The sequence below is a fragment of the Myotis brandtii genome, unplaced genomic scaffold (genome assembly GCF_000412655.1).
Source record: "Myotis brandtii unplaced genomic scaffold, ASM41265v1 scaffold652, whole genome shotgun sequence".
NCBI classification, from domain to species: domain Eukaryota; kingdom Metazoa; phylum Chordata; class Mammalia; order Chiroptera; family Vespertilionidae; genus Myotis; species Myotis brandtii.
Window position 1 is genome coordinate 1145844 of NW_005370529.1, and position 21407 is coordinate 1167250.

A 21407-nucleotide genomic window follows, 5' to 3' on the forward strand; every position below is an offset into this window, starting at 1 on the left:
TAATTGAGTCAGTCTATGGTGATGTAATTTACTGTGATAGGAATAAAGGAGGAAAATATGTTTGGGGCATGTGGAATCAAAGACTTACCTTTGGGAACTATTTTTTTAAAATCTTGATTTTGAAAGTATTATATATGTCCCCCTTTTCCCTCCATTGACCTCTTCTAGCCTACGCCCGCCCTCACCCAAGGTCTTCATTACCCTATTGTCTGGTTGGTCACTTCCCACCCATCCACTTTCCCCCGCCTTCCGTCTGAGATTTCACAGTCTGTTCCATGCTTCTATGTCTCTGGATCTATTTTGTTCATCAGTTTATTTTATTCATTAGATTCCACATATGAGTGAGATCATGTGATGTTTGTCTTTATTTGACTGGCTAATTTGGCTTAGTATTTTGGGGACCCTTTAACATGAAGATATTTATTAGATACTAAAAGGAAATATTTTGACTCGTTATGTTGTTTCAAGACTAAACAGACTGCCACCACACTACTGACTCACTCAAGGGTAGAGAGTGGTTTCTTTTTTAAGACTTTATTTTTTAGAGCAGTTGTAGGTTTACAACGAAATAATAGGGTCATGTTGTGCAATGCTTAAGCCAAAGAATGTGCTTACTGGCTCAGAGCCTTCACATCCAGGCTCAAATCTGACCTAATCTTTGAATAAACCTAACTTCGGTCACACCTTCACATTTTTCCTTTAGCACGGAGTTATACTTTGTTTGTACAATATTGCTTTATGCTTCTTTGGCCTAAGTTTTCTTGTAAGAGTCTTAAATTGTTTTGCATTTGAACTTTAATGAAACTATTCCTTCATGAGTTTATTTATTTGCTCATCAGCAGTTATTAATTCATCATCCAAAACACTTATTTGGGATTGTACCATGCTCTGCTGAAAATCAGGGAAATGTGATGAAAAAGTGTAATTTATTGGAGCCTTCAGGTATCATCATAATTTTCAGAAGCAGAAATGAGAGAAAAACCTTTTCGGCATTCTCATGCAACTCTAAGGAGATTGATTCTAGAACATCAGATTCTTCAATGAAGTACCTAAATCTCAGTCACTAATTTTCACTCATATGAGTAGAATAGTCTCTACTTGTGTCATGGTTTTGCCATTTATTCATTTGAAAAGATTGCAATGTGGGTTTTTTTGTTTGTTTTAAATTTTATTGATTTTTTTACAGAGAGGAAGGGAGAGGGATAGAGAGTTAGAAACATCGATGAGAAACATCGATCAGCTGCCTCCCGCACACCCCCTACTGGAGATGTACCCACAACCAAGGTATATGCCCTTGACCGGAATCGAACCTGAGATCTTTAAGTCCGCAGGCCAACGCTCTATCCACTGAGCCAAACTGGTTAGGGCAGATTGCAATGTTTTAATTCTGCCTTATTTTGAGGATTAAGTAATAAAAAATGCCTTCAGAAAATCATTATTCTATAAAAGGCATAATTTTGTTGTAAATATTCATGGTTATTGGTTATTTTCAGCACAACTGAAAATAGACTCTGAAGAAATCATAGCAGAAATTGTATTTTAATATGCACTCTACAGTGTGTGGCCTTGTTAAATTTTTATTATTGTCCCAATAATACAAGTTCCTTTAATGCAGCTCTTACACATAAAATCAATAGTGATCTACAGATCTCTAATATTTATAAGCTAAGTAGTTCATCTCATTATTCAGGATGGATAGGAACACATTTTCCTGGAAGAATGTAACCCTTTCAGCTCTGCTCTAAGTGTTAACCAACTGCCACTGGAAAGACCTCAATGAAGATCTGAAAGACAATCTTTCTGCCTGTAGGTGGAGCCACATGAATGCAAATCTAAAAATTAATTAATTAATCGATTAATTCAACCTTAAATCATTCTCAAGCATATTCATCTCTTTCTCTCTCTCTCTCTTTACTGTCTTCAGCAGAGAAGCCTCTTTACCATTCTTCAGATATTTCTTTCTCCTTGAATTTTTTGTTTCTTTGTTTCTTTCTCCATATGGTTCTTGCTTCTTCTTTCTCTCTCTTTTTTTTCCTTCATAATTAAAAGAAAAATTATAGAAATGTATACATTTTTAGTACCAAACTATCAGAGTAAGAATTTTATATTTGAAGGGTGATGTTGTAGTCTCCAATCCCTTTTGCTTGGGATTCTAGGACCAAAGTCTTAGGGATTTCAGTATCCATTAGAAATCTTGCTTTCCCATTTGACCAGGGATGTAGCAGGAGTCTTGAGAAAGAGTAGTTATCTTTTTACCTTTTCTAAAAATATGTCTACTGCTTTCTGCCCTGTCAAGAAGGTGTTTTTTCCTCTTTGTAATCAATACACTGCATATAGCTTTTCTTGTCAATGCCATTTCACAAGACTCCCTTTTCTCAAAGAAAAAATAATAATTTCTGGCTGAAGTGGTGGTGATGGTAATTCAATTCTTTGCTTACTAAATATTTCTTAAGCACCTTCAAGTATTATCATTTTATGTTAGCTCTTTTTCTCTGCTAACAGCTATTAAATCGGTGGGGAGCAAAAGAAAGGAACAAAGGGTGACTAACATAATACAAGAGAATTAAAAACAAATATCCTCATTTAAAGTAAAAGGAAGGGTAAAGTCAGAAAATGTCCTTTCTCATATAAGCCTTGGTTATATGAAATTCATCACTTTGTTTTCCTAGAGAAGTCATAGAATTCTCCTGATCTCTAAACAAGAAAAAAAATTCAGAATTTTCATATCTTCAGGGCTGACATTGCATTTGACTTTGTGACAAGTTATTAAGGAAGTGGAAAGCATCATCTTGGTTCCTGAGGAACTTAAAACTGAAGTGAAGGTGGAACTGACGCCTTTGGGAAAACAAGGAACACAAAGGCTATCACAGAAACATTGCACACATCCTTATACAACTGTGATTGTGCAGAGATAGACTCAGCCCACAGAAACAGCCATTAGCAGGTCCAGGACAAAAGTGGTTTGACTTATTGGACAGGAAAGTGGGCAGCATGCCATGCAAAAGGGAGGGCTCAACTGCATCATGGACATAGAAAGGTAAGCAATTTGGTCATAATAGAGAATATGAGTTGGGACAAAGCAAGATATTTTGGAGATAGTAGGAGGTAGGAGGAAGGAAAAAACAATTATACTTTTATTTTATTTTTTTAAAAATATATTTTATTGATTTCTTACAGAGAGGAAGGGAGAGGGATAGAGAGTCAGAAACATCGATGAGAGAGAAACATTGATCAGCCGCCTCCTGCACACCCCCCACTGGGGATGTGCCCGCAACCAACATACATGCCCTTAACCGGAATCGAACCTGGGACCTTTCAGTCCGCAGGCTGATGCTCTATCCACTGAGCCAAACCAGTTACGGCAACAATTATACTTTTAGAGTGATTCAAGTGGCAATTTGGAAGTCTACAGACGAAAAGTCTTTCTTTTACATTTTACTAGGAAAATGTTCAAACTTGCATCAACATAGAACCTCTATGTGCCTATTACGTACCTGCTAATAAATATCATTTTGCCAAATATTTGAATGGTTGTTATTGCTACTGAATGCATGAGTTATTTTATCTCTTGTGAGTGGTGGTGTGTATTTGAATAGATGATCAGAAAAGAATCATGGAGTTTCATGCCAGAAAGGGCTTAGGCATTCAGGGTTAAGACAAATCAGTTCTGCTTTTAAACCAACTTCCCACACATCAGAAACAGGAACAACCTGGGAAGTCCCCCAGGAGTCAGGTTTTTTTTATATGAAGCTCTTGCCACAGGAGCTGACGTGAGGTATGGAAGAGGCAAGCCTTCACGCAGACAGTGCTTCTCACTGGGCACAGATACAAATGTAGTTTGTACCTAAAGAAGCCAAGTATTCTTGGAGAATAGAACCAGCAATAAGACTCAGACAGTAACTATATTTCAAACACTGCAAGTGGAAATAACATTTTATAAGAATGTTACACTATACTGAATATGCTATAATGGCTGTGTTACCTATATTATCCCATTTAAATCTCACCAAAAAACAACAACCCCAAACACACCACTTTTTTATTGTTTCCTCATTTTAGTAGTAAGTTGACTGGGGCATAGAACTCTTAAGTCAATTATTCATAGCGCACAGCCAGATTTAGGATGGCAACCCAGTTTAGTCTGATTCCCAACTGTGTTTGTCCCCCATACAACCAAGAAAGCAGAGAGAGAAAACCAGGTCTTTGTCAGTATCACGAGGGTCAGGAACCCAAAGCCAGAATGACCTCTTGGGGTCTGATGGACCATGCTGAGCAGTGAAGAGTGTTGTGTATTCAGAACAATATGCAGGCCAGACAAGAATGTACCTTCTTCACCAAGGAGACTGTGGACTGGGGATAATTAAAGCTCTACACTTTTTATGTCACTACTTCATGTGCATTTTTTTTGGTCTTTAATGTGTTTGGTGGTGAAAGGGAATTTTTCCACAAATAAGACATAGAAAAAGACTCAGATAGGTGAGGCTGGGTAGTGGTAGATTTCCAGGATACAGTAGATGCGTAGATCCGTTGTTGAGGAAAAAACTAAGAGGTAGAGAGTAAAGGCAGAAAAGAGTGCTCTGTTGTGAGGACAGATTTCCTTGTGGACTCCAAATAGCCTTTGGAAAATCTGAGTTGCCAAAGTGTGATTTTATTACAATTGATGATATTCAAGATTTTGGGTATAGTGATAACCATTTTTTTAAAGTTATGCACTGAATTTCAGGAGTATTAGAAAAATAATTGCCTTTCAAACTTGTGAATTCATGGGTATGGTTAGAATAAGGCTAACATTTTGCAAATTATTTTAAGGAATAATATTAAGGTTAAATAGTGTGGATATTATTTTGGTAGACAAAATAAAGCTTACCTAAGCAAGATATTAATTGACAATTAAGGCTAGATTAGAGAAAATAAATGATGGGGATTTGGTGTGAAAAGGTAGGGGATAAAAGCTAGACAAACTAATGTCACAGTACTGTAGGTCATATGTACGTGACAGAACTTCCCCATGTCATAAATGGGAAATCTGAAGTCTATAGGAGGAGAGAATCGCCCACTATCACCAAGAATGTTAGTTATAGAGTAACAACTGGAACTTGGGGTTTTGTTTCATAATCTAGTAATTTTTTCCCCCCACTAAATCAGTTCCTTCTTAAAAAAATAAATTTTGGTTTCATATGAATGTTACTAGTCAATTTATCATGTTGTACATTCTTATGTAAACTCTTATTTATATATTATCTGCTGTTTTCAATTTAATTCAAAAAGTATCTGTCTGGAGGATGTTAAATATTTTTTATTGTCATTTGAATGATGTCTATGGGTAAATTCAAATGATTAAAAACATTTAAAAAATAGTTCACATAATTAAAGTAAAAGATTTTTGAAAGAATAACGGGGGGGGGGGAGCTTTGGGCAGTGCTGCTGATTGATAAGAGTAGGGGCAAAGCACCACAGGAACCCAGTTTGACTTCTGGCCCTACCTGATCCACAGAAGGACTGTAAGCAATTCACTTAAGATTCTTGGGCCTTGGTTTCTATAACAGGAGCAATGAAAACCTCTTGCAAGATATATTTGAAGATCATAGATCATGACGATCACCAACATAGCTCCTGACACCTAATAGGTATTAAATATGTTTGTGACAGGGGTAACAGAGAGGAGAGGAAGTGCTATGGAATGTCTCCCGGTCAGAAACAGGAAGTACTTTGATGTGGTGCCAACAGAAAGTGGAAAGTAGAAAGGGAAGGTGGGGTTTGGGTTTTTAGAATTACTTTCAGAGAAGCCGGTAGATATGTGTATTCTGCTTAAGTTAGCATCCCCATTCTAGAGAGTGAATCACTTTTCTCTCCTTAGAGACTTTGGTAGTTATGCCACTTCACTTCATATTTCCACAGAAATACTGAGAATTTAAAAGGGAATTTCCTAATGTCTCGGCTTCATGAAACCACGGTGTTGAACTGTTTGGCATCTGGATTATATCAGCTTTCCTTGAATCATAGATCTTCTTTCAAATTAATAATATTGTTTCCATGTGGTTATATTTCTCTGCAAAGCAGGACATAGAAATGTAAAGTGCTTGGAGAGGAAGCAAATGCATTGGTATGATTCAAGTTTATCAGCAAATTCCTCCCATTTAATGTACATATTCTTAAAGTGCAAATACATTGTTTACATTTGTATAGCTCTTGTGAGTTTGGGAAGTACTTTCACACATATTATTGCATTTACTTTTTGTGGCAATAGTATGTGATAGGTATTCACAGTCTCACTTTCTAGATGAGTCAAGAAAAACTCAGAGTTTCAGTGTCTTGTTCAGGGTCGCATAGCTAGTGAGCAGTTGATCCAGATTATCTGACTCCAATTTCAATATAGTCTTCACTCTGTACCTCCATTTTTTATTTCTATTATTCAATATAAGATAAAACAAGTTTGCCTCTGCCCTCAAAGAATTCCCAATTTCATCTGGGAAGAAACACACACACACACACACACACACACACACACACACACACACACACACACACTTGCACAGGCACATATCCCAGAGTGAAACATCACTACGGGCAAAATATCAGTATAAGATGCCAAGTGCCTTACAAGTGTTATTCATAGTTAATATGAACAGGAAAGAGATTAAAATCACTACGAGTTGGAGTGGTCAGGGACATATCATAGAGAAGGTAAGAAAAATATTTTTAGAGAGTAGAAAACGAGGCACCCACATTTGGGATGACTGTAATAATCAAGTTGTCCTCCACCCACAGGCTCCAACTCTCATCTGTAAACATTCCAAAAGGAATAGGACATTGCATTCTTGGCTAGAAATGAAATAGTCAAATGAATCATCTGAAAATTCAGGGTTGGAATAGGTTTTCATCTGATTAGTATGAGAGATTTTCACATTCATGGGCTCCTTGCTGATGGTGTGCCCACAGTAACCAAATCAGTGATTTTGAATACTTTTCACATTCTGGTACCTGGAGCCATACCAGGGTTTGGCAAACCAAACTATAACTTTTTTTGAGTCAGTGTGGTAAGCAGTGTAGACAGGGAGCCAAAGGAAAGAGCTTGAATTAGGAATCAGAAGAGCTAGATTATGTCTTTGTGTTGTAGCAACTGTAGGAATATGACCTTGAGCAGCTCACTTCATCTCTCTGTGTCCAGTTTCATCATCTATGAAATGGGCTTTAATGATATCTGTTCATCCTACCTTTTCATGAAGAATAAATGAGACAACATATATTATACAAATGTGCACATTATACAATTATATCTACTTATTTCCAAGAAATCCTTTCATAAATTCTCCTCCAACTCTCTTTTTTAAAAATGTGTTTTTATTGATTTCAGAGAGAGGAAGGGAGAGAGATAGAGATAGAGATGAGAGAGAGAGAGAGAGAGAGAGAGAGAGGAAGAGAGAGAGACATCAATGAGGAGAAAAAATCATTGATCAGCTGCCTCCTGCATGCCCCCCCGCCCCCGGGGAATTGAGCCTGAAACCCCAGGCCTGTGCCCTAACCGGGAATCAAACCGTGACCTCCTGATTCATTGGTCAATACTCAACTACTGAGCCACTTTGGCTGGGCCTCCAACTCTCTCTTGCAACTTATCAAGCACTTTTTAAAAAAATGTTTTTGCCTCATCCTAATTCCTGTATATCTGATGTACATAAAGATAACTTTGAAATAATTGTAAGTAAAAACCTAGAGAAAAAATTATTTTCCCCTAATCCCACACATCAATGAAAGTGTGGATAGTCATTTTTGAGCAGGATTCTGTACATTAAATAAGCAGTTGTATAATTTTTAGATGTGTAGGTTGATGAAGAGGGTTGGGGTAGGAGTTGGTGAAAGAAGGGAACAATTAAAATGTAAAGACTAAAAAATATACTTCCCTGAAAACTTGTTAAAATAGATCCATAATAGTCAATGACTGGCTGACACTTTCTATTACCGTTCTGTTCAAAATGTGCTATATGGACTGGCCCCATGGAACATCACATGAGAGCTTGTTAGAAATGCAAAGTCCCCAGTTTCACCCCAGGCCTACTGAGTCTGCACTTTAACAGGAGATAATTTTTATGCATATTCAAGTTTGAGGCTCACTAGCCTATGAGTCAGTTTCAGCTACATATGTCATCTGATTCTTGAGGCTATTCTGTTGTAAACAGTATTAATACCTTGCCTGCCCCATACCCCATTTCCCAGTGAAACTCAGAGAAGTTCAGGGACATGGCAAGGTTTGGCCTCTGAAAGATTTAAATGTTAACTTTCTAATTCTAAAGTCTGTGTTTCTCCCACAACACCCATCTTGTGTTCCATTTCTCTCACTCAGATTTTGTGTATGAGGACCTATTCTAAAACCAGAGCTGACTGCTCGCCCCCCAGCAATTCTGACTTAAAGATCCACTAATTTATCTAAGGTATTCCACTCTCATAACTTTGACTCACAATGCAAGAAACATCACAGAAATAGAGGAAGAACTGGTTCCTTTGGTGGCACATTTAACCTTTTCAGTCTGTGCCAAGGAGATGACAGAAGAAATTCCCATTTCCCATTCTTCCTTTTTTGTTTTGATAAGTGAGGTCTTCATGACATCAGACTTTCTGAGATTTTTCCGGAAGTTTATTCTTGGTTGATCACATCATCAGAATACTACTATTATAGAATGACACACCTGGAATTGCTCACAGCCAGGTGGCTGACTAGGCTTCTTCTGTGTGCCTCAAGGTGGCTACTTGGAGCACAGACTCTGCTTACGTTGTAAGGTAAAGGCCTGATTCAATCACTTATGAGAAGTGCTTGGAATATGTTGCTGGATGTCCTCCAACTTTCTTTTTCTTAATAGATTCTCACCCTTGTCACAGAAATCATGTTTGGGATAGCAGTCAACAGACAGCGGTTTGAAAAGTTTCATTAGCAGTGACTTATTTACAGTTGAGAACTGCAGAATTAAAATCACACTCTGCTTCACATAATACCAAGACATGACCAAAAGTGATTAAAAAACAAACCAAAAGTGAAAACTTTAAGAAAAAAAATAAAGGTACAGAGATTGTGTTTTGAAGCTTCCTGCATACCAAGTGTGCCAACTGGAACCCTACCCAGATATGAGGCTTTCATGTTCCTTAAGAATGAGCTCAAGTGGTTTTCCAGGGTGAAGAGACCTACACCTACAACATATCACCCTCTTCCTGTCTACCCTTGGGATGAAGCACAGAAGATGCCAACAGGTTCTAGAGAGCTTTAAGTGAAGATACATATGGAAATCCTCAGGATATAGCTAGACTCAAGAGTCATTTTAAAATGAGAACTAATGTCCATATAACTGTTTCTGTTTGGTTCCCCTCACTGAGAAATTCCATTGTATTCCCCACTAAGTGTTTCTGTCTATCAAGGGACCCCCAGCAGCCCTACAAGATGTAGATAACTGTTGCACTATTGTTCTACAGGTGCCCAAAGATCTTTGCTGATAGTATTCTTTCAGCCTGAAATGTTCTTTTTTTTTAAAAAAATATATTTTTTGTTGATTTGAGAGAGGAAGGGAGCGGGAGAGAGAAATAGAAACATCAATGATGAAAGAGAATCATTGATCAGCTGCCTCCTGAACACTTTCTAGTAGGGATCCATCCTGTAACCCAGGCATGTGCCCTGACTGAGAATTGAACCGTGATCTCCTGGTTCTTTACCAACTTTGCCTTTTCATATCCCAGACAACATTCAAAGCTTTTTCTTTCTGAATTCTTCTCTGATTAGTCAAATCAAATATAACCATAAGTCAGAGCCTATGTCTCTACTAGAGTGCTTGGGTTTTCTGCCTGCTTGAGAGTTATTTGTGTAACCGTCAGTCTCTCCTACTGGGCACATGCCAATCTATTTTACTAGATTATGTTTTTCTGGTTTGTGTGATTTTTCAAGTTCTTATAATAACTATTCCTTGCTCATTCTGAAACACATGGGTGCAATAATAAATCACCATTTGAGTGGGAACAATTCTCTAAAGGTTAAGAAAGAAATCTCAGGCCTTGTTTATACAGTTTGGAGTAGGCAAGCCATGATTATAGCCCTCAAACCCTGTGTACTCTGAGGTTGCCCGTACACCCCAGAGGCTGTATCCAAACCTGTAGGACTTGTTCTCCAGCCTCTATGAAAAGAGCTCTTCACTCCAAAAAAAGGTGCCTCCCTTTCTCGTTTCATAAAACCTAATACCCTGCTCTCACACACCATAGATAGGTGCACTAGACTTTAAGAAGATTGTTTTTATCTTTAAGAAATTAGTATTGTGATATAAGAAAAAATCATGAAAATTAAAATAATAAATTTAAATTCTATTATAAATTCTATTATTGTCTCTAAATAATTATATTTTTATTCCCATACTGCTATACAGATGAAAGCATCTGAACAGTTTTGAAAATACACACAAAAAAATAGTCCTTTTTCTATGACTGAGACTCACAAAGAAGCTGGCTTGCAAAGTTAGGTCCTTAAAAAACAAAACTCCTAACATTTAAAAATTCTGTAAGGGATTCTAATGAGAGAGAAATCGAGGAGTGATCTTGGAAGTATCCTGATATTTAAAAGGTAAATGAAAACACTGGAAGGAGGAGGTTAAGATGACAAAATATTGCTGTACAGGAAGGAGGTATATGGGAATTCTCTACCTTCAATTCAATTTTTCTATGTATCTGAAACTTCTCCACAAACATTACTAAAGTCTTAAAGTCTTTCTGGATACTGCCAAATGTCCCCTGGAAGGCAAAATTTCCCTGGCTAAGAACCACTGCCTTATACTTGTTAGAAATGCAAGTTGTGGGCTCCACCCCAAACCTACTGAATCAGAAATTCTGGGGGTGAGGCTTAGCCATCTGTGTTTTAATAAGCCTTGCAGCTCATTCTGACGCAGCTTGCTCTTTAAGTTTAAGAGCAACACTAGTTTTTTCTACTCCTCAAAGCAAGTGTATCCCATAGTATTCCTTGGCGGGACCATGGATTTTTTATGCCAGAATCACCTTTGCTGTTTATTAAAATAGCATCTAGAACCTCACCTTAGAGTTTTGAATCAAGATCTTAAAGAAGATGTAAAGACGAAACTGGCGTGGAAAGCAGGGATCCAGCATTTTTGTTGTTGTTATTACTACCATTTTTTAATTAAGCATATCCCACCGACTCTTATGTTCACAGACGTTTGAACATCACTGACTGGTATTGCCCCTTTGGACTTTATTCATATTACTAAGATCCCAAGTTCTGACTCTCTTGTTTCCAAAACAACTTTCTGATGACAAGTTGGCTTCTTGTTTATATCTACCTACAGCAGTGTTTCTTAGCCCTGGTAGCATTTTTGAAGCACCTGGGAGCTTTTAAAATATACTAATGCCAAGTCCCCACCCAAGACAAATTAAATCAGAATCTACGGGGGTGGTATTTTTTAAAGAGTCCCAGAGGATTCTAATATGCAGCTAAGCTTGGAAACCACTGTCTATGGGAGGAAACTACACTACTCTTACCCAATGGTAACATTCCAGTAGGTTGAATGCTTACATATCTCATTACAAATTATTAAGGTAATATTCATGTTTGTATTTCATGCTCTTTTTACGTTTCTTTAAAAGCATTCAATTTCTGCCCTAGCTGGTTTTGCTCAGTAGATAGAGTGTTGGCCTGTGGACTGAAGGGTCCCAGGTTTGATTCCAGCCAAGGGCACATGCCCAGGTTGTGGGCACATGCCCAGTGTGGGGCATGCAGGAGGCAGCCAATCCATGATTCTCTCTCATCATTGATGTTTCTATCTCTCTCTCCCTCTCCCTTCCTCTCTGATCTCAATAAACATATATTTTTAAAAAAAGCATTCAAGTTCTGAGGACCATGGATAAATACCAGATCCCAGAATGCAGTGTAATAAGTGGGATAGTCTCCTTTTTCCCACACACCTGCTGGCCTTTTCTGTATTCTCCCTAATATTCTTTTAAGGCTATTTTCAGGAATTTGTTCAGTTAATTAAAATAGAAAAATGACTGCAAATTTTTATATTCAAAAAATAAAAGCACTTTGATATTAATCTAATAATTGGAAGATCTTACTTCCAATTCATAGAAAATATGAATAGGAAATAGGATAGAAAGACAAACCAAACACCAATATAGAAAAATTTAGACTAACCAAAAGGATGGACAGGTTATAGAATAACTGCCTGTCTCTTCAACAAGTCAATATTATAAAAAACAAAATAATAAAATAATATGACATTAAAAGGGAGAATGTTTTCAATTTTAAAAAGATTTAGAAAATATAACAATCAGAGGCAATGCCTTGATTGAATCCCAGTTAGACAAACCAACTATAAATGAAATTATTGCAGCACTTGGAAGAAGTTGAATATGATTTTGGTATTAGGTGATGTTAAGGAATTACTTGTAATTTCTTGTGTGGTAATGATATTGTGGTTATATAGAGAAGTATTCATATATTTTTAGAAATGTATAGCAGGGGAAAATGCGGTGCTATCTATGGGTAATTTACTTTACACTACTTCAGTCAAAACAAAAAGAAATCAATGATGCACATACAGCAAAGTATTAACAATGATCTAATCTAGATTATGGACCTAAAAGTACTCATTACAGTCTTCTCTTTCTGTTTTTCATTTGCTTGGAATTTTTCTTAGTAAAAAATGAGGTGGCAAAAAGAAAATAGACATAAAAGCAGTTTAGGAAGTGGAGAAACCTCTGGAGTGGGAATAAAACCACCTGATGTATTGGACATGGCAAGTGAGGGTAGGAGAGGAATCATGGATGACTCCTAGAATATTGGTCTGAGCATCTGGGTAGATGATGGTATCATTTACTAAGATAAAGAGGACTTGGGAGTACATAGCTTTGGAAAAAAGAATTCTATAGTTTTATTTTAGCTATGTTAAGGTTGAGTTGGTTGTTAGACATCAGAGTCTAGTTTTTGAGTTTAGGCAAAGTCAGGTTGGTTTATTCTAGCTAGAGAGAAAAATAAAATTTTGATAAGCTTACTTTCTTCTGAAATAAATTCAGTCTGGGCAGTAGAAAGAGACATATGTGGCAAAAAACATGTTAGTCTAAATCAAAAGTCATAAACAGGTGACCCAAGGATATGTTTTGTTTGGAATTCAAAATGTTTTTAAAAATTAGGATCTCACATAAAAATACTTCTCTTAAAAAACAGGAAGGCTAGGAAATATTGGCCTGATGTCTCTACAACTGAACCTCCCTACATTTCCACAGACTTCATTATTCCCTGTTGTATTGCTCTTGCCCAGTCTTTATAGGATTTTGAGTTCATGGCACTTGAACTAAATTCTATTCTTCACTCTGCCACTTATGATTATTGACATTTTGCAGTTATTTCCCTTTCTGAGCCTCAGGTATGCAATAATAAAATGTGTGCTGTGACTAGCTCACAGGGTTCTTTTGAAAATCATATACAATCATGGATATAGAAGCATCTTGCATTGATAAGATACTCAAAAGCTATAAACTATTACTTCCTTTGAGAAATCAAGAATTGAGATTATTGATTTATAACTGCACAATGAGAGCTGAGAGTACTTAAATTTAATTATTTAGGTATTTGGAAAGGTTCAAATTTCTCCTGGAATAAAGTCAATTTAAAATAAAGTGGAAATGGGGAGTAAGTGGCACCTTAAGTTGAGAAGAGGAAATTCTTTGAAGGAAAACATACCCACAAAATACTGAGAATTCAAAGCATTTGAGTGGGAGAAAGATTAAATGTGAAAAGAAAAACTGGAAGAGCAGAGGAATGGGAATCAGAAACCATAGATTCTTGAAAAAAATGTCTTTATTGATTTTAGAGAGAGAGGAAGAGAGAAACACTCATTGGTTGTGATCGAAGTTGCAAACTGGGTATGTGCCCTGACCAGGAATTAAACCTGAAACTCTTTGGTGCACAGAACAACACTCAACCAACTGAGCCATATCAGCCAGGGCAGAAGCTATAGATTCTTATCCTAGCTTCACAACTTCTCCTCTGTGTGAACTTACAAGTGGTGATAAAAGGAATTAATGCTTACTAAGTGCTTCACACACATCATTTCACTTAGCACAAGATTCTTATGAGATCGATAGAGCTAATCTCCCTATTTACACACAAGGACGTTGAATTAAATAATCTACCCATAGTTACACAGATAGCAAGTGTGAGAACTGGATGAGTCATTTTACATCTCAGTTTTTTTGGAATAGAATATGAAAAAATAAAACTTTATTGTATAAAGATTTTTCCAAAGTGCTATAGAGATGTAGAGAAGCTATTATTAACACCAAAAAGGAACTGCAATTTTGTATAATTCATGTAGACTACCTGTAATATGTGATTTAGCAAACTAAGGCATCAGGTTTAGCAGTTTAAGAAAATACTAGAGGCCTGATGCACAAAATTCGTGCAAGGGGCTCTGCCCTCACAGCCCCATCTTCATCCGGAATGTTGTTCGGACGGTTGTTCTGCTGTCAGTCTAATTAGCATATTAGCTCTTTATTATATAGGATATGCATTGATATTAAGCTGTTTAATATTTTATCTTAACCTGGTTAATATATGCATCTACTGATAATGTATATTCCAAACATTATTTTACAACTATCTTTAGCTAATGCAACCTGCAATTTCTCTGCCCATCACCAAGACACACAATTAGGCACTCCCCGTGTTTTTGCTGTTGTTGCTGAGGCCCCACATATGTTGTACAAATGGGATATAATCGCCTCAATCTCAACAGCATCTGTTTCATGCTAATATGTCCATTATTTTGGCACTCCATACGTTTTACAAGTTGCTATCCTGCTAACCCATGGAGTGAACTTTGAAAAGCCAATATTCCTCTTGTGGTCTTAGTTCATCCATCTATAAAATGCAAGGGTTGGGCCAAGTGTTCTCTAAGTTCCCTTGCTTCTCTGACATTCTGGAACTTTTGAAATGTAGGTGTAAAATAAAATTGTGCCCTCTCATTGTTATGAGTATGAGTTGAATTCCTCATTAAAAATAAACAAGTCTCAGAGTTTCCAACAGGACTAGAAGGACAAAGACAAACCACAGGTTCCTCATTCTTATTTCTGAAGTCAATAGCTAATGCCTGAATGTGGGCCTTGTATGTTTTACCAGCCCCAAATGCTTTACCTGAATGGATGGACTGAATGCTAACCAGGAACTCCGGCTGTGCAGAGTGAACCCTGTCTGATTACATCAGCAGGGTGGGCTGGGATGCTCGATTCAGTTCAGAGTAGTCATTCAACAGTTCAGTGACACATAGAGGTCATGGACTTCAAAGAGAACACTGAATGCAGAGATGAAGGCCTGTGCAGAATGGCCCAGTTAATGAACACACTTCATAATTTCATGGTGCGCTGATTCTCCCAGACATGGAGCCTTCACCTCAAGGTCCCTCCCTGATTCCTCAGCATGTTTAACTGAGTATTTTCCTTTACGTAATTATTTTATGATTAGAGAACTTAGCAAGAGACTAATCCTCATTATGTTGAGGCACTTTGCTCCATTATTTGCAAAGCCCTTTTCACATCCATTACTTCATTTGTCATCTCACTGCACCTGTGAGGTACGCAGGGCATATACAATGACCTACACCTTAGAGACAGGGAAACAGTCAGAAAGGAATAAAATGCCCCAAATTGCACAGCTAGTAAGTGGCATATTCACTCCTGCCCAGTGCTCTTTCTTCACCCTGACAGTGGGTGTGTTTTTAAGCCTATGCATCTTTTGTGCACTCTAGAGGAAGGGGTATAATTTCTGCTTTTATATGATGCATTTCGTAATATTTGATAATGACCATTTCTTGCTCCCTTGTGCTATGGCTAATGTAAGTGCTATGTTAGTGTCCATGTAGCTTCTTTTTATATGCAGTGGTTTTCAAGCAATGTTCTGTGTAACAGGGGATTTCAGAGGCTGTTGGAGGATCACCACAGTGTGGTGATGGGGAGAGGGATAAATAGGTTAGAGTCCCGTGGTCGGCAAACTGCGGCTCGCGAGCCACATGCGGCTCTTTGGCCCCTTGAGTGTGGCTCTTCCTAAGCCTTAGGAGTACCCTAATTAAGTTAATAACAATGTACCTACCTATATAGTTTAAGTTTAAAAAATTTGGCTCTCAAAAGAAATTTCAATCGTTGTACTGTTGATATTTGGCTCTGTTGACTAATGAGTTTGCCGACCACCGGTAGACCATAGGCTTCACCTCTGCTCCAACTGGAACATTCTCTTTTTCATCTGTTTTACATAGTGAGCAAAAAGGCCTTAGCGAACATGTTTGAAAACTACAGTTATCATGTTCTTTTCTAAAGGGACCATATTTATTCCAGCAACAAGCTCTAAGCAGATAGCAGGAAAAAGCATCAAGCAGATCTGTGTTCAAGCCTAACTCTCTGGCTTTGAATGAGCCTGAGTGACCTCTTCAAGCCTTGGTTTCTCGTAGGGAATGATAATAACAGCACCTTCTATATTACTTTGCTAGAGCTATAGAAACAGAGCTTAAACAACAGAGTCACTGTCTCACAGAGATGTCAGCAGGGTTGGTTCCTTCTGAAGCTATGACGGCGGAACCTGTTCCAGGTTTTGAAATGAAGAGTCCTTATGACTCTGATTCAACTTAGTTTTAAAGCCTAGAAATCATTCTCTTTCTCCCCGATCCCACCAGACACTTAGCCTCTCCCTCTGATAATCAGCAGTTCCCTGAGGCAGCAGAAGAGAGTAGCTTGATCCTGATTAATGGTCACAGGGTCTTGCAGGCTAAAGACATCTTGACCTAAGTTATGTTTCAGTTTCTGAGCCCTAAGGTGAAACAGTGCACTGGCTGCTTTCCCATGAAACCAGACAGACCCCACAGTTGTCCTCAAGACCTGAAGAAATGATTCATTACCCTTACCTCACCTCTGACTAATCAGCTCCCAGTATGACCCTGGACTCCTAACCCAGGGTGCCTTGTGATTTTGCCCTGTATAATCTGAAAGCTACACACCATTGGGGAGTGGGGATTTTAGAAACATTAGCTCCCACCTCCAAATTGGCCAATTCAATAGTAAACAAATTTTTTCTTTCTGTACTGCAAACTCCTGTTTGTGCATCTATTTGGGCCAGTGATGTAGGGAGGCAGACTCAAGGAAAAATGCGGGAGTTCTGGTAACAGTGTAGATGGTTGTATTTTCCCTATGTCACTTCATATTGTCTTCCATCTAAGGGTGACTGTCTGTGTCTAAATTTCCCCCTCCTTTTTAAAAATCTTCATCTGAGGATATGTTCTCATTTATTTTTTAGAGTGAAAGGAAGAGAGAGAGAGAGAGAGAGAGAAACATCAATCAGTTGCCTCCTGTATGTGCCCTGACCAGGGATTGAACCTGCAACCTTTTGGTGCACAAGACGATGCTCCAACCGACTGAACCACCCAGCTAGGGCACAAATTTCTCCTTTTTAATAAGGAAACCAGTCATGATGGATTAGCGTCCAAGCAAATAGCCTCATCTTAACTACTGTATTTTTTCTGTGTATAAGACATTTTTTTTTTCTAAAATCATTAGACTGAACATTGAGGGATGTCTTATACACTGAAGTCAGCTGAGGAGGGAGCTGCGCCAGTGCGTAGCTGCCCATGCCTTGTCAAACAGGCTTCCTCTAATCATGAGCCTTATTGTTACTGACGTCAGCTGATACCATAATTGTAGGTGGAGGTGGAGAGTGTGCAGATGCAACAGGGACCCTAGCGTTCTGAGCCCATAAAGATGTCAAAAAATAAAAAATATAAATACTGGTAAGTGATTGTCTTACTCTGCAAAATTCAAACTGAATGTAATCAGCTATGCAAAAGAGCATAGAAATAGAGCTGCAGAGAGACAATGTGGACTTCCTCCCACTGAGTATATGAGCAGACAATGGAGAAAACAGGAAGAACAACTCCTTAAGATGTCAAAAAAGAAGAAGGCCTTAAGAGGAAAACCAGCAAAACGTTTAAAATGGATTTCTTAATTTTGGGTTGGAAAATGGGGGGCATCTTATACATGGAAAAATACAGTGTAATTACATCTGCCACAACCCTATTTCCAAATAAAGTCACATTCTGAGGGACTAGGGGTTATGATGTCAACATGAATTTTAGGTAGACACAATTCAATCTTTTGATGATAATTAGATAAGGTTATGTATTTAAAGTGCTTTACAGAGGATCTAAGACATAATAGCTATTTAACAGCATCTGCTTCCTGCCTTTTGCGTGATATAAACTGTACTGATAATGTTTTTCCCCCAAACATTTCCTCTGTTCCTCTTTGCTGTTTCTATTTGTACCTTCCCCAGTAGCCTCATACTATGACCTCTTGAGGCTACTTACCACCTCTCCACATTTCCAGGGGATGAGGTTATGTAAGTAACAAACTGTACCGTTCATGAGAGATTATCCTATGAATGAGCACCAGACTGATTTTTCAGGATCATTGAGTTCCCCCAGCTCTCTTTTACAAAGCAGGGATTGGCCACCTTGAACTCAATCACTGCAGTGTGTGAGGAGACCCTGGGCATCTAGAAAAGTAGTTGTGAATTTATCAAAATGTCTCAGAGAAGCAACATCAGAACTTTCTGAGAAAAATTTGTAAACATGTCTGAACATGAGGGAGTGGTTTGAGCTGCAAATGCCAGATTGGGAAGAAAGAACATTTCCAATGGAACAAAAGTTCACTGGGACAAACAAAGGAGGGGAAAACACAATTGCATTTTTTTCAATCCAAGTTTGTCTAAAACCAACATGTCAGAAGTACCTCCACCAGTCTTTGGTTAGTTATTCTTCAATTGGAATGTTGAAATATGGCAAATCCCCTGGGAACTGAGCAACGTTATTTGCCAGAGGTTTGCTTTAAAGTCATGACACGCTTTGAAAGGTCTATGAGTAGTTATTGGTAGAAGTTATCTTTTAAAAGCTGCACAGATAATAGGCTGAACTATGAGAATTAGAGTCCAGAGGCTGGGCAGATCCAGTCTTCCTCTGATTTGCTGAATATACCTGACACATGTTAAATAGCCAGACAGAAGCATATCATTATGAGCAGTAGAATTGTTGTTTTGCTCCTAATGCATACAGGAAGCCCCAGGACAGAGAGGCAGAAGTAGATTCTGGGGTAGATGAATTTTCATGATAAGAGACATATTGAGAAATGTAAATTCCCTGACCCTATGCCCAGGCTGCAGTTGAGATAATTGGTTCACTGAATTGGGGTCCCTTTTGTAAACTTGTCCCAGGGGTCTTGAAATCTGCATGCCTATATCTCTAGATGTCTCTGATGGGAGTGGGGGCCTTGGAAAGGCAACAGAGCTCTTTTTTGATGAAGGGAGTGAGTGGGTGAGGTTGAAGCTGGAAGCTAATCTCTTTATGCAGGTGTGTGTGTGTGTGTGTGTGTGTGTGTGTGTGTGTGTGTTCATGTGCTGACCTGGACTTGGCTAGCTCAGCTGTTGTTTTGAAAGGCAAAACAACAGTTCCTAATTCCCTAGAGCACCATCAGCCAGGGTTCCAGCCCCACGATGGTGGTGGTCTTGGGAATGGCAGCAGACCACCCACACAGAAAAGAAAGAAAAACAATATCTAGCCCCTCAAGCAAGTTTTGAACTTTTAATCTCAAAACATTCAGAAGCAAGAAATCTTTTATAGTTTGTTATCATGCTGTCCTTGAAACAAGCATCAGCATTTTAGAAGGAGCAAACCAAGTCAACATGAGGCCTAATACTATCCAATAGTGTACAGCAGTAACAATGGTAATTTACACTTTTTATCCCTCTTTGAAGCTTTTTTCCCCACCGTGGAGGTTTCTTATGAGGAAAATGCCATCAGTTTGGAGTGACTTAAATTACTATTTTGAATCTGGCATTAGCACTATTATTTTGTGCATCTACCTTTACTTCTATGAGACATGTTTTCTCATCAGAAGAAATGAGGCAAATACTGCCTGAGACAAATATTGCCCTCAGGACTGACTAATCATTTACATATATAATCTATAAATATACATACATATAACTATAAATGTAAATATAACAAACTAAGAATTAGAAAAAAATTAATTGTACTATTACTATGCTTCTTTTGCAAAAGTCATGAGGAACTTTTAATTTAACTTGAAAATCAAGACTCTCTCCTTTAATTTGCTTTACTCTAAAGCAGCGGTTCTCAACCTGTGGGTCACGACCCCTTTGGCGGTCGAACGACCCTTTCACAGGGGTCGCCTAAGACCATCCTGCATATCAGATATTTACATTACGATTCATAACAGTAGCAACATTACAGTTATGAAGTAGCAACGAAAATAATTTTATGGTTGGGTCACAACATGAGGAACTGTATTTAAAGGGCCAGAAGGTTGAGAACCACTGCTAAAGTATACTTTGCCTAAGTAGCAATTGGATTTTCATAATCAACATTAACAAAGCAACCTTATTGGTATATTTCACTAAGAGTTTGGAGGCATTACAAAGAATTATGGCAGACAGGCTAGCTGGAGAGGCAAGACCTACACAAGAGTCAGGCAGGAAAGAGAAATGTTAGTGTGCAAACTTCCACTGGTATTTTAATTATGAAGTTTCCTCATTTATTGGATTCATTTCTAAACCTTGATGACACTATGGTCTCCTATATCTCACACCATAAACATGTTCTTTTGTACTTTTCAGAGAGTTTTTGAGGATTTGTGGTCTCTACATTGCACTACCTTCCTCAGAGATTAAACTGATAATTTTCATTCTGGCATGAGGTCTAGTCATTCCCCTGCCCCATTAGTGGAGAAAGCACCATAGCAGGAATAGTCCAGGAGGATAACATACATACACAGACTTTGGAACAAGGAAAATAGATGCTATTAGAAATCTGTGCAACTTTTCTATAAAAGAGAAAGCTCTGAGATTTTATATCTTCATGTATCTTCACTATCTCTAAACATAACGGTGGAAAATAGAAAAAAAAAATCTCCACTTTCTAATTCTGTCAAACGCTTGATTCAAGCCATCATGTGCAGTGTCAAAATAGCCAAGTACAACCCTCTTGATGGCTGTGAGCCTCAGTAAACACTGGTTGCAATAGTTACCCTGTGGCAGCACCCATGGTGTGTACTGAAGTCTAAAGCTTTTCCACACCCTCACCTCACCCTTACCAAAGTGTTTGTGAGGGAGGATAGCAGAGTTCAGTGGTTCTCAAACCTCAGTGTTCCAAACAAAAACATTCCAAATTAAGATGCCTAAGCCATAGCTCCTGAAATTCCCATTCTGTAGCCTTGGGAAAGGTCCAAGAAACAGATTAATTGATGAATACCTTAGGTAATCTAATACAAGTGGTCTGGATATCACCATTTAAGAAATACTAACACAGAATCTATAAGTTCAG